Source organism: Anopheles merus, chromosome 2R (assembly GCF_017562075.2).
Source record: "Anopheles merus strain MAF chromosome 2R, AmerM5.1, whole genome shotgun sequence".
Taxonomy (NCBI): domain Eukaryota; kingdom Metazoa; phylum Arthropoda; class Insecta; order Diptera; family Culicidae; genus Anopheles; species Anopheles merus.
Window position 1 is genome coordinate 50,801,382 of NC_054082.1, and position 14,753 is coordinate 50,816,134.

Genomic DNA, 14,753 nt, shown 5'->3' on the forward strand with positions numbered 1-14,753 from the left:
ATCGACAAAATCATGCCAAAGACCTGGGCGTTCTGCTTGACTCTAGTTTGAACTTTAAACAGCATATCGATGACGTTGTAGCCAGAGGAAATCAATTACTTGCCGTGGTTATCCGGACAACTAATGAAATCCGCAACCCCATGTGCATCAAAGTTGTCTACAACTGTATTGTTCGTTCGGTTCTGGAATATTCGTGCGTAGTCTGGAGCCCAACTACCGCTTCTTCAATTGCTCGACTTGAGGCGATTCAACGTTAGCTCACGCGATATGCCCTACGCCTGCTTCCCTGGCAGGATCGCAATAATCTTCTTCCATATGCTGCGCGGTGCCGTCTTCTAGGCCTTGAACCTCTTTCGGTTAGAAGACGCAATGCACAGTGCTCTTTCATCGCTGGATTGCTGAATGGCTCTATCGACTCATCGCCTTTGTTGCATCGAGTCGATATCTATGCACCATCCCGAACACTTAGGTCTAGAGAAACTCTACGACTCGCTCAACCCCGTTTCAGTGCTGGTCGGTCTGACCCTATGTTCCGCATGTCGGCTGTCTTCAACACTGTCTCGGATTGCTTCGACTTCGACATCTCAACTCAGTGCTTCAAGGAACGTCTCCGGCTTTTGCCGTGGCCGCAATGAATTGCGATGGAAATCTTGTTTTTGCCATGTATTTTTATTTTTTTATTGAACTGTTACATCTTAATTAGGCCATACGACCCGTTGAAGATTAAATAAATAATAATAATAAAAAATTATAACTCGAATCTGGTATGTTGGCTGTCCTGTCACTGATACACTGTATGTTTACTTCTACTGTTCTTCCTACTGTTACTCCTACTGTTACTCCTACTACTTATAAACCTTCTGTTACTTCCGTAGAAATGCCCGAGAAACATGATCGTAAAAATCTTGAAGCATGATGAACTACCGAAGAAGTTCAACGCTTCCTTCAAGATCTTGTCCCAGATCCTGTTCTGCATACATGCAGCTCTTGCTACAAATTTCGTCGGCAGCTCCTGGGGTTGTTGGAGGCAGATCCATCTATCCATAGCTATTAAGTTACATATAAGTAGCCCTTCAGGCAGATATATGTATTTACAATAAATAAATAAATAAATAAATAAATCACTAACCAAATTTTTAATCTTAGGCAGATCCCAGAACCACTTCCCTGGGTAGTTGATCCGGCTGTTAGAGGCCACCATGAATGGGGTTCAGTGCAAGGTGAAAGTGTCAAAGTTGATGTCGGAATCGTTCGAATCTCCCAGTGGCCTGGGGGAAGGTGACGGGCTCTCCTGTCTGCTCTTCAACAACCCGCTGGAAGGTGTCATTCAAGGCGCGGGGGTAGACAATGATATCCGTGACACGATCCTCTACCGGTCTCTCCAATTTCTTGGCATGCGGATGATATCGACATCATCGGCAGGACAACAGCGAAGGTGTGTGAGGCGTACACCTGACTCAAACGCGAAGCAAGGATTGGATTGAAAATCAATGTGACGAAGACGAAGTACCTGCTTGCCGGGGACTCAGACCATCTGGGAAGCAGTGTATTAATTAACGGCGACAATATCGAGGTAGTAAAGGAGTTCTGCTATCTCGGGACGGTCGTTACTTCGGACAACGACATCAGCAGCGAAATCCGGAGACGCATTGTGCAGGGGAATCTTCCATATTATGGGCTTCATCGACTGCTGAGATCCAGAAGACTTCGAGCCCGAACGAAATGTGAGATGTATCGCACATTGATTCGCCAGGTGATCCTCTATGGACACGAGTCCTGGACCATCCGAGCGGAGGATGCAAAGGCTGGGACATGTTATGATGATGCTCGAGTCATGTCCCACCCACCGTCGTCGACAAAAATCCGCAGATCGGCATGAGGCGCAACAGAGCACATTGAGCTTGATGGCTGGATCAGGTGCAGCGAGATCTGTTGCAGATCAGGTGACTGTTTTGCTCTGTTTTGCTTTCAAAATCAATGAATATTGAGATTAGTATTTGATGGACAAGCCACAAGTTGATAATAGCAATCACCAGGCGTCTCCATGTTCCCTGCCAGTCGTTGTTCTAGCAGCGATTCACATATATGCAATCATTACTACACAACATTAGTTTTATGCAGAACTATTATTAAAAAGCAACGACTGAGGTCAAGGTTTAGTCATATCAATGATCATACAAGAAAAGTGCTACATGATTCAATACATTCAGAATCACGGGAATCAAATCACTCACGATACAAGCATTGAAAGAATGATTCTCCATTTTCTGATTGACTTTATTCGTTGCTTTTTAAACGCTCTCACCTCTAGATTGATTTTAGTGTGCGACTTTACACATTTTGTCGATGATTTCACCATTTTTTGGGACATCAATCAATCCTTCCACAAACTTACAGGCGTGGATGGCCGCGGTAACGCGCACACTCATATACACACTTGCGCAGCCAAACAAACGTGTTAGCTGACCTTCCGAGTACGTTGTTTTCTTTCATTCTTTATTTATAATGGCTACATTTTGCCTCGAGCGGAAGTGATTGATAACCCCTTGTGACCATGTGCATGTATCGGGTACAGTAGACTACGATAGGGCTTACTGCTTCTGGTTGGGTAGTTTCCCGCAAAACGCAAGGCAAAAGCCAAACACTGAGCGAAGGATTGAACTATCAAAAGGATTATGTTGCGATGAAATGAACTACCGCTACCCAACAGCAATTGTGTAGCTGGTCTATCAATCACGGTACGAGCTCTTTGGGTGGCTTAATGGTTTGAAAACAGGTTCGTTTGCGTTGGATTAGTTTCAATGTACAGAGCATCCACCCATTTCTTGGTGAAGAGTTGTTTTTCTGCTTCTTTTGTTTGTAAGTTTGAATTGACGGACAGCTGTGGGGTTGAGGAAAACTCACTGACTTGAATGCTTTTAAAAAAATAAAAAGCTTAGTAATAGCTTCCTTTACGAAATAAGTGAACAGTGAAAAAAGATTCAAATTTACAGATTCGAAAAGGAAATGTATTCATATTTAAACATACAGAAAAAAACGTAATATTTCTCTAAACACAACCAAAACACTGTATATACAATTAGACACAACGAAAAAAACACATCCATTTTCAATAGTTTTTGCATTACGTTCCTATAGTGATGATTGGCTAAGAAAGAAAACATAAACTATGAAAAAGGGAGATCGAACTAAATTTATTTGTATTTGTTACATGAATAACAAATATGACTGTTATACAGTAAATGTTTGCTAAGTTCGCTATGTTCGCTGGGGTTTGTTTACCTATCAGGCAAAGGAAAATGATCCGTAACTGCGACACATTTTCAGCTGTCAATTGGAAGATAATTCTGGTGTAATTTTTGTATCGGCATTTGCTATAGAATTATAGTTGGGTTTCTGAATGTTCCAAGTTTGACCATTCAAAAACTAATTTTACAAACAATAAACTCAGAAGATTCAACATGCTTTGCCTTTTTGCATAGATGTAGGTATCCCTCGTTTGTTACCGGATATTTCACATTTGACGTTTACGTTATTATTAACGGAGATCCATCCCAGTTAGCGAATGTCCAGTCTAAAAGCATTTCAGTTAAAAAGCATCTACTTAGCCAACAGTTACTGTAATAACGAATTTCTGAGTATAGTTCGAATTTAGTAGTTGCACGTTTCGTCGTTCGATCGTTTTTGATTATTTTATGATCAAAAATGGTTTGTACCTCTAAATATCCCGGAGCATATTTCAAACAAGTGCATAACTTAATTACAGTTAGAATTCAATGTTTGAGCGCTTTTTAGTTGGCTTGCTTTTTAATTGAACGCTCGATTGTTGGCTGACAGTTCAATTAAAAAGCATGCGTTTGTATGGGAAAACAGGTTTTTGAAAACTTCACAAAAAAACTCATGTTTTGTCGAGAAAAAAAAACGTGCCAACTAAAAAGCACATATTCAACAGTTGACAGGGAATCGAAGTTCAACCAATGAGTTCAGACTGTATTTCTATTTTGTCGTATCGATCCTATTTTAATGCAGTGCTTGGATACATCGTTGCGATAGAAGCGCTGCCTATATTGGAAGCCTTTATCTTACCTATATTTTATGCCTAAGGTAATTTATTAATTTAATTAAAGTAATTAAGTAATTTATTAACCTAAGGTATTCGTTATTTTTGTTATTTTAGCTATTTATATATGACATATCTTCAATCTGTAAAGTCAAACACCATGAAGATAGAATGTTAGGTACACGATTCATACCACGCAAATGGGTATATGTTTCATGATTTCTCTCCAACACACTTTGATACAATCCCTTCAACAGGCAACCACCATTGATCAATTGAATCGAAACATTGAAAGATGCACCTTTTTATTCGTTCTAAATAATTGTCATTTTTGTATTGATTAAATTCTTGCTGCATAGAAATGGAATATGTGTGTCAAATTGTTTGAGCAAGGCTTCGTTGGATAAAATATATATTTTAACACTATTAAAACGGCGTTATGCAGTTTGCAGTTATTGCCATTTTATGCAAATACCTTGTCATACAAGCTACATGTTATAACAGGGTTCATTTTATTCTTATTTAAAAACATCTTTAATCATTATTCAGTTTCATCGCCTATGAAATCTTGTGAAGAAAAAAAAAAGCGTGCAAAACATCCAACACATTGGACGCGATTTAAAAACAACTCATCTCACCGCACAAAAGCTCACAAACGTGCTGATTCACATTTACTCTCTCTCTTTATTTCGCTCCTATGATCGGAGAACGAATGTGTACGCTCTTCTCACTGACCATCATCCAAACGTTGTTTTATTAAGCGAGTGCTGTGCTAAGTAACGTGAGTGCTTTGCCGCAGCACCACAATCTCTTCGAGCGCACTCAATCTCAAAAAGGGGTAGCAAGAGATATGAGAGTCCACCCCTTCGCTCAAATCTCGTGAAGCAGGTTGTATTTTATTACGGTAACAGAAGTAGAAAAAAATGGTCTTGCGAGCTCATAATACGCTAGACGCTGCAATACAGAGGGTAACGATGACACAGGTGAACTATTGCACGTACGTTCGTTCGGTCGTTCGTTTGTTCGTTTAGTCACTCACGCGCAGTTCGTTCTCACGTGAATGTTCACCGCGTATTCACTGGGCACTCAGCAGCACCTAATGCCGAAAGCCGAATGTTGACCGAATGCGTCGTATCGTGTCTGAAATGACACCGGACCCCGCAGTGTGGAAAGATACGTTCACGGAAAACGGACGGATGGACCATCGGCAACAGACTGGTCGCGCGCGCGTTCGTCACGTATTTGCCGCAAACCGCCTTCGCACGGATTTTTTCTTCGCCTTAGCCATCCGCTACTCTGTCGGTGCAGAATGTGCCGTGGTTTGCGACGGTTCTGAGTTTGGAGCGTGAAAATTCATCTGGTCGCGAGTTTTTAAGGGTGATTATTTCAATTTCGCTGATAAGGTGCGCTACTCTGGGGTGCAATACTTCATCGACGTTCGCACTGGTCGACAGTGTACGAACAGGGTTTTATTGGCCACGAACAAGAAAGTGTACGGTAGTGTAGCGCAAGTCTACATTTGTTTTGAAATAATTTTGTCGCAATCGTTGAAGGCTTCAAAATGTGTTTTGCGGTGTTAGAATTGGTGGAAAGTTCGTGTGTTTAAGTTCTGTGTGTTAAAATGCACCGTTAATCGTAGCATAAGTGATACCCGATTTGTATGTAGGTGTATGTGATTTGTGAAAACTCGACAAGGTTATTTGCTTTTTTCCCTCGGATGCACTGGCTTGGATGAACTGACCTAGTTTTGAATCTGAATTTGCAGCTACCTCAAAGATTGTCATATTTCCGGGCCTCGGTTATCGTTCGGGTTGGATCATACATTCTGCAAGTGTGTTGAAAATGTTCTCCATCCTTCCCATCATACTCGCTTTGTTCGTTGATAACACCATACTAGCATACTAGGGAACGTTGGCAAGCCTTTCAGCGATAAATTTTTAATCATTACGATCACCCAACCGTTCTGGGTGATAAAAAATACCGTGAGGTTTTGCTGAAAATCATCTTTGGAACAATTGGTTAAACAGTATTTTCAAAGCACCAACAACGGATGATATATGTGAATGGTTTTGGATAAGCATTATACGTTAACGAGCATACTTCCTACGATATTTGACGAAAATCTTAAAACATTTCACATTAATCCGTGTGTTAAGACTGTTGCTACATTCGAGAAGGTTTTATGAAACACCGAACCAACGTGCTAATACCGACACTCAGAGGCTTATTTCTTTGTTTTTGAAATAATCCAGATAAGCATCAAAACTAAACGTCCTTATCTTGCACGACACAATCAATCCAGTCCAGCATGAGCTAATGTTTATGTATAAACCCATATCTATACACGGTGCTTTGCTGGTGTTTTGACGCTTGCTTCCTACTTGAATGCGGCATCCTGCCCGACGGAGACAGCGAATGTACGGAATTGACTTTCACAACCAGCACGTCTGCCAGCAGGAGATGTGTCCGTTCAGCTTAACCGCTCCGGTCGAAGATTAATGAAATATCGTGCAAAAGTTGAGCCACCGAAAGCCACTCTCCTGACACTCTGACACGCCGTTAGGGGGTTGAGGGAGAAGCTTTTGCAGGATTTGTCTGCAGTGGCACACTGGGAAGTCGGTCAGTGACCAAAGTCTCGCCTTTCATAAACTTTCAACCCCGACCAGGGTGTAGATTGTGTATAAAAATGTATGTGTGTGGATGTGTGTTCGTTTGTATACTAGTAGATCGTGTTTGAGTGTTATGCTGTGCCGTCTATACCGGCAAAACTTCTGTCCTGGAGCTTCCCTCGACTGGCCGAAGTTTGAAGTGACCGGAAGTGGTGAAATTGAAAAGAGTCGAGCCGAGAGCCTAGAGCCAGCAGCAAGAAGCCGGTTAGAAGCTCCCTTGCTATTTATCAACACCACGTGCAAGCGGAAAAGTGGACCCGGAGGCCGGTGGGCTTTAAGGATTGTTCAGCAGCCTGGTGCAGAAGCTGGCGGCATCTAGTTTGATACCGAAGCACTATACTATCAGTGTCGTCGCTGCCACCGTCGTCACCGTCGCCATGGATTGGGTGTTGTTGCACAAACGGTTCAAGTGGTTTACACCAGCAATTTACACCCTCACACTAACTGCTCGACTTGGTACGGGGCCGCCACGCAACTGAGAATCGAACAGCTGCAGCTGCCGCGATATATGAACGGCCCGTGTGAAGTGAGGACAGGGAAAAGGTTATGAAATACAAACAAGAAACAATGGTAGAAATGCCGTCTTACCATCACCGTGAAGCATCGGTACGGCATGTTGACAGCAAGAAGCAGAACGGTGAAGTGTTGGAGAATTGGTGCGTATTATATTTTTTTGTTCCTGCGCTACTCCAAATCTCATTCCCATCATGCTCTCTCCCCACGTTCTGCTCACTGATGCCCAAGTGCTGGTTTGCGTGTGCGTTGCCCGGTGACAATAATCATCACGAAGATCGCGGTTTCACAGGGGAGCAGGCAATGGCAGATAATAGTGATAGAACCGTTGCGAGCGGCACTGGCGACGGTGGTGTCGACGACGAATCCGATGAGCATGAAAATTATAATGATGTAGGTGCTGATTATGGTGTGTGGTGATTGGGTCGAGATCGTGCGATCGTGGAGCAGTGCGCGAGTGTGCGGTACGCGAATAAGCATGTGCATTGGCTGTGTGGCTGGTTGACTGCATCATGCGAGCTGACGATGGAAGTTGTGTGTGATGACGAAGCGAACGAATAAGTTTATGTAAATCAGCCGCTTTCAGTTGCGGCAATGAAGACGGCCTGTTCTAGTATCGTCCACCCTGGTGGCTATCACCATGCCCACCATGAGAGGCTGTTTGCTTAAGTGTTTTGTTTTGTGGGAGTTGTTTGTTTTTATCAGCATGCCTTTTCTATATTCTCTTTTCCATCGTAGAAATGCTGTGCATCGTCTCCGAGTAACGAGTGAACCGGTGAAGATTAGCTGTGCTCTACTGTAATGTGAAAGTTTGTGTACGATAACAAGAGCGTGTTATCGCGCTGAAATTCGCAACGCGATTCGAAATGAAATCGCTAGCTGTGGTATTTTTTATCGAGTGAAGTGTGTGTATTAGTGTGTGAGATTGTGTTCGTTTAAAGCGGTATAAAGTGTTAGAAAGGGAGAAAAAAAAACCAAGCACACCTACAAATACTCACCAACTACAGCCATGAACACAGTGGGAAGGTTTTGTTCTAGAATTAATTTGTGAATGGGTGTTGCTATTTTTTTTTATCACCAGTCAGAGTGTGGTGCAATAGATAAAAAAAACAACAAACGCGACACAACGCAGCATAAAACACGCGGGCAGCAGCAACAGCACCGAGCCATCGGATGACATTGCAGAGGTATACTGGAGCAGGAAGGAGCTCTTATCAAGCACATCAACGTTTTTCCATTGGCAGGTAGTGATAAATGCGCTATTTGTACTTTATTTCTTTATCATACTGCGGAGTTTGAGAGTGGCTAAAAATATGTCAAGCTTCCCTTTAAAATTAGTGCTTCAAGGCCGTTGTCTCTGGTCGCGATAGATCACATAAATTACGTAAAGCAAGCAAGTCTGCTTGTAGCTTATATTTTAGTGAGCAGTTGTATTGCTACTATTCATACATATTCATGAGGAGATGGGTGATGGTCGTTTGAGTTAATTGGAATTTATATCAAACCCAAAATATGTGTCCATAACCTTTGCCGACCATTATTCATTGCTAATGGTGTTCGAAATGTGACCCTTGCCAACTTTAGCAATCAACGCTGGCATGCGAGAGCGATAAAAAGCATGTCGAGGATCGATCGGGGATGAATCAAGGCGTTCGGATATTATTCCCAAAACAGTCGTTATATGTATCCGTCTTCGATGCATGATGTCCCTCCGAATGGCACACATCCTTCCACATTCTAATGGTTCTAGCGGTGGCCATAAGTAAGAATTGAGTAATGAAAGCAAGCTTGACAAAAACTGCCATGCAATATTAGATACAGAATTTGTGACTTATGAAGTATGTTCATTTCTCATCATTTCTGAGTGTGTTCATTACATTGCAATAAGAACATAATAAGTACGCTGCTATAAACAATTTATCTATCTTTCATCCGTGTTTGCATTTATTCACATGATTCTAATGGTAAAGTTACCAGGCAAAGTTTGTCCAGTGAATAATCTCTTTCGATTTTTGAGTCTTTCATCGAAAGCAGACAAAAATGACGATGCACTTTTTTGTTCCAAGTTTTCTTTCCAAACTGTACGAGTGTAAACAAAAACAACCCGTCAAAAAGTTAATTCGTCAATCCTTTCTCGCGTCGAACGTCTGACACAGCATGACTCTGAACTCTCGAAGAAGCAAGAAAAGATTGGCGCGTTTTTTCCCTCCTTTTTCCGTACCAGTTCCGGGCAGCGATTGATTTGAAACAACAGCAAAGGTAGCACAAAAAACGCATTGATTCATTACACGCTGAGTGTACTAGAGGTCCAAAAAATGGCATATCATCTATTTCGCTCGCAATCCACGTTGCCGACTGCTTGTGCTAGCAAAAAGCGGGCCAATCTCGGTGAGCACACACGGAACAAGACACCGTTACGCACTGGGAAAACGATCTTGCGTTGGGACGCGGAGCACTCATGCACACTACCAGCTGCCACCTGCGCACCATTGAACGCCAAATGGCCATAAAGAACGCGCAGCCCTCCCAGTTCTGGATAGATATTTCACATTTCGCAGCTAATGTTCCGGTCATAATTAAGTTCCAACTGGCTACTGAACACCGCACCCCGCCCAGCGTACCCAGGGGCGACTCCACTAGGTGAGGTGGGTCAAATAAATCAGGCGTAAGTAAAACAACAAACGGGCTGCCAAGGTATTACGTCGTGGTGGGAAGTAGCGAAGGCAAAGGGAGTATTGATTTACGACACATGATTTACCATGTACGGCTGCCGGGGAGCTACGATTCGGCAAAACAAAGCTCCCTTCCACCCATGGCAGCCCTCTCCATGGCTGACTAGCTCGCAAAACGACCACGGTCGGTTGAGGCGCTGCCCGCCAGCGCGAGCAAAAGCAGCTGTTTGACACTACGACCGAAGTACTCGCAATCTCATTAGCACGTCAATTACTTGTGCGGAAGCAGAAAGAAAGAAAGAAAGAATAAATCGATATCAAGATGCACCCGTTTGCTGGAGCGAAGGTGGAGAGTTTCTAACTGCGGAGGGTTTTTTGTACGATACGTTGAATGCTGGCCTTTTGGATTCAATTTTGCGCACAAAAGATGTAACAATTTCAAGCGCAACCATCCCAAAAAACACGCCCCATCTGGACGGAGCAATCAAAGATCTCTAGATCGCTTGACCAAGCGTTGCGAGTTGTAGGCCAGAACCAAGTAAACGAAACATTTATCCACTGCCATCGACGACAGCTCGTAATGTTTCCCTTAATTACCACCACGCCGAACCAGCAGCAGTGCCGTACGCTTGGATAGTAACGATCGAAGGTCATCTTGAGATCGTTCGCACGCTTCGCTGGTGGTCAATGTAGCGCGTTGGCTATGATCATCGTTAATACGGTTACATGCGTGTGTTACTACAAGAACAAAAAACAAAACAAAAACTTGTTTTAAAATATAATTCTGTGAAGATGATTATTTTTACAAGTGCGTAAAAAATCGATTCCTTGTATGTGTGAGCATTTGCAGCAAAAAGAGAAGATGGCCTCATTCCTTTACAACACTGTGTAGTGATTTGCAAATTTGTATACGAAATGCCAACCGGTATTCTTTGCCGCGATCGTTGGCACTATCATTCGAGCCAACGAAATTGGCAGACGTTCGATGGGTATCGGACACTGTGCGACCACTGCCTGACAATACTTTAGGCTGCAGACAGCAGCACACTGTTTACCGACCGCTCGTCAGTCTAACCGCACGAACGCCTGCGGAAGTGATCACAGAGCACACTTCAACCTCCTCGACAATGGGATGGGGATATAGGGCTCTTGTTGGGCCAGAGATTAAGCCAAAGGTGTCCGGTAGTGGGAAGTGTACGAGAAAAAAAAGCAAAAATACACACACACACATACACATCGCGCTGAAAGTACTAACAAACATACACTCGTACTGCATGTGAAGATCGTTCTAAACAAACTGACGGTGCTGGTCAACGTGTCTTGAAATACGCCAGCAGGCCACATGGAGCGGGGGCTATGTAAGCAGTGAAACTAAGCAAAAGCAACAAAAAACTGCACACATAGAAACACATGCACGCACACGTATTTCAGCAAAGTGTATTTCAAGACGATGAGACAACGTGCCCTCGGTGAAGTACTTGAGCGATTCAATCTAATTATAGCCGGCCGATTCGGTTGATCCGAAAAATCAAACGAACATCTTCTGCTGCCCGTTTCTCCAAGGGGAGCGTTCGGAGCATTAGCTGGCGGGAGCATTTTCGATGGGCCGGCTGCACAACGCACGAAGAGCGCTCCGCCCGGCTGTCCGATGAGCGCAATGAACGTAATTAGCTGTTTACGTAAGTTATGCACCGTTCCAAGTGGTACCAAAGGTACGGGCGCAAACTCGTCCCCCAGCGGCCGCACACCCGATGGAGGAAGGTTCTTGGACGATTCGGCCGTTGGTTTTTTGTTGATTCATGTTTTAGGAAGCCCCTCGGCCCGTTAAAGCATTAGCAGAAGCATTAAAAGTAAATTTAATTTCCTGCTAGTGGGCAATCTGGTTCGTTCTCCCATAGGGATGTGGGATAGCATTGGGATAAGACATGGACTGCGAGAGGTCATAGGACAACCGTAGCACACTTGTAAGCCCCGCTAAAGCGGCAAATCCCGTTACCATTAGTGCAGATTAAATTTGCTTTGAAGTGAAATGTTTACTTGTCATGCTTTTCCTTACGGAGGTGAAACTTATGCTCGATCTGTGTGAACTGGTTCAAGGTGTTGGCTTTGATGTGTTTGAAGTGAAGTGGTTCTATGTTTATCGGGAATTTTACTTCTCAAAGTATGCAAATTGTTGTTCCTGGCGTACATAATGATCCAATGAGCAAAACGAACAACTCTTTAATTCCTCCACTCGCAGGGTGCTTATCCTTTCCCTGCGAACTGAAAGCGTGAACGAGCAAGATACGCAACGCTGGAACGTTGTGGTATTACTGCTCGTTCTGAAACTCTCCGATTCCGGTGGCCTATCTTATCGGTAGCGGCATGCGGGACGTACTGGTACACGTAGCACAGGACGATAAACCTGGCCGCATTTGTACCGTAGACAATAAGCTCTCCAACCCTCTTGTCGCTCTCGTTTGGAGTGATATAAAATAACTGGAATGCCACCGTGTTCGCCCCGGTCACCCCGGTTCCTCAATCATGATTAAACTGAGACGGGTACAAAGGGCCACTATCGATTGATCCACGACGCTTTAGCTGCAAAGCGATCCCCGGAGAGAATCCCAAGAAATTCTCATGTTTTATCAGCGCTTCCGAGTGGCGTTGGAAGATATCTTCCATAGCTGCTGATAGTGATTATCGGACACCATTCGGTTGGAGGGAAAGGGGAAGATCACAGAGAGAAGTGAAGTAACATTTTGTTCCTGAACTAAAGCAGTGATCAAAGTCCGACAGATGAGTTGACAAAAAAATTAAACCTTATGTTGATATGAAGGAAGCACATTTTCAATCGATAGAAACCTTACGGAACAAAAATGTTTAAGACACTAACGAATCTGTAAAATCCGACACATTTCCTGATTGACATTTCGATTTTGTGCCTTCTTTTAAACTACTCACCAGGAGGCTAAGACAGCTACAAACAGGTGGTTGGTGTTATTTTGACACGTAGTGATAAGATAAAACTGCGGATCTGCTTTCAATCGCTCACCGTACACCGGCTTATGGGTACCGAAGTCACGCAAAACAAAGCCAAACACCCGAACCGTACACACTTTCCGACAACCCTACGGGTTTTCGACGGGAGAGTATCGATACAGTGACAGCTTACGATCATGAGAGCTTCCGATTGACAGCGAACAGCGTGTAGCTGGCGTTGTCAATTGTAAATCTCGCCTGCTACTAACAATTTACATGGCACCCGCTTACAATCCTAATCTTGCGAACTGTTTGTTCGCGTAGCATTCGAACAGGGAAACGAGTGTGATGCATGAAATTGATGCGGCTCGTGCGCATCTTCCTCGTGATGGGTGATGACCGACCGATAGCGCACGCAAGATACTGGCTGACCGATAGAATGATTAATCAGTCACGATTGTGTCAACGCCTATCATACGTCTTCCCACCGCTCTACCATTTTGAGGAGTCGCTCCGGGTACGCAAGATAAGCATTGTTGACAACATGTACTGCTCCTGTTACTAACAATAACGCCCTAACTGGCACCCGGTTTTATCTTGTCCAGCACTTCACACACGTACGCTTCGTCTGTTTCATCTCACTACAGGGCCTGGCAGAATGGTGGTACATGGTTGAACAAATGTAATGGCAGGCAAAACATTCCGCCCAAAACATGGACAAACTTTAGTTATGAAAAAAAAAGAGTGACCGTTGGTGTGGAACGATCAGAACCACAATCATACCCTCGAGTGTTCTCAACCTCCAACTGCGACTCCTCAAGCAGATCGAAAAATCTAATTAACATCAAAACTAAACCACAAGATAGCGTGGCCTGCACACAGAAAAGGCACATCCCGCTGTGGGGTAACGGTAACCGTTTTAGGACATATTTACATTGCCCACGGAAGGGAATGAGAAAAAAAAGTATAAAAAGCGTACGCAAGATAATGTTAGCCCTCACCCCTTGTTGCCTGCAGGCTACATCTCGAGTGAGACTTTACACGTCTTTCAAGGACTGTTATCTGCCGTGTCACGTAGTTGCTTCTTCGAGGACAGGGTTGGCTTATACCAAACCGATAGCCAATCGGTTCGAGGAGTTGCGGTTGGGGTACCGGGTTCAAAACGAGAGTCTATCTGTTGCGGATTTTATCTGATCTTAATGGAAGACTTTTGGGGCTGAACAGGGAGAGGGTGTGTGTTTGTGTATGTAAGTGAGTGAGTGAATTTGTTTCGCAAGACATTAAAGCTCAGCTGGACGGTGAGTGGTTTCGATCTTCTTTGTGCAAAACCGTACTCAACGTCACATGCACACACACTTAGTACGTCGACTCTTTAAAGATGTGTAAACTGGATAGTGAATCATTAAATCTGGTACCGGAAGTTCTAACAACCGTCTACCTTTGCTGCTGGCTCGCTCGGTCGATGACAGCTGACAGCTGAAAGCATCCAGCAAGCACAGCACGGCCACGCTAATGTCTCCCGATGAGCCGTCCGCAGGCCCGCCTCGAGCCGGCCGTCATTCGGGCAGGTTGGCAGGTTGTCAGCGAGAAAACATTTCTTCCCTTTTCCCGGCGATCACTTCCCCTATTATGTTTAGCTGTCCACTGGCCCTTCAGTGTTAGAGGAATTCACGCTTGCTAAACCAGTAAAGGTGCAGCCAGACGAGGCGAGTGTCGGGCGGGGCGAACGGAGTCGCACTTCCCCACTGTTGCACTGCAGTTGTTTTTATTGGTGTTTTAGCTGCTTACGCCAGGCAAGCTGTCAGTGCTGTGGAGTGGAGCCACCGATACCACATTCCGATCCCCCGCGAAAACACATTATCTATGATGGAATAATCC

At 44.1% G+C, this 14,753-nt stretch overlaps 1 protein-coding gene across 6 annotated transcripts in view; it reads left to right on the top strand.

Annotated features, from left to right (window-relative positions):
- The first annotated feature begins 5,209 nt into the window (after positions 1 to 5,209).
- Positions 5,210 to 14,753, top strand: part of LOC121588958 (5-hydroxytryptamine receptor 1-like) — a 46,923-nt gene continuing 37,379 nt past the window's right edge. The window contains exons 1-2 of one of the 6 annotated variants that reach the window (XM_041907434.1): positions 5,210 to 5,463; positions 7,981 to 8,486. The gene's annotated coding sequence lies outside the window, so the exon portion shown is untranslated. The other 5 variants (XM_041907433.1, XM_041907439.1, XM_041907436.1 and 2 more) reach the window with 5 other exon arrangements.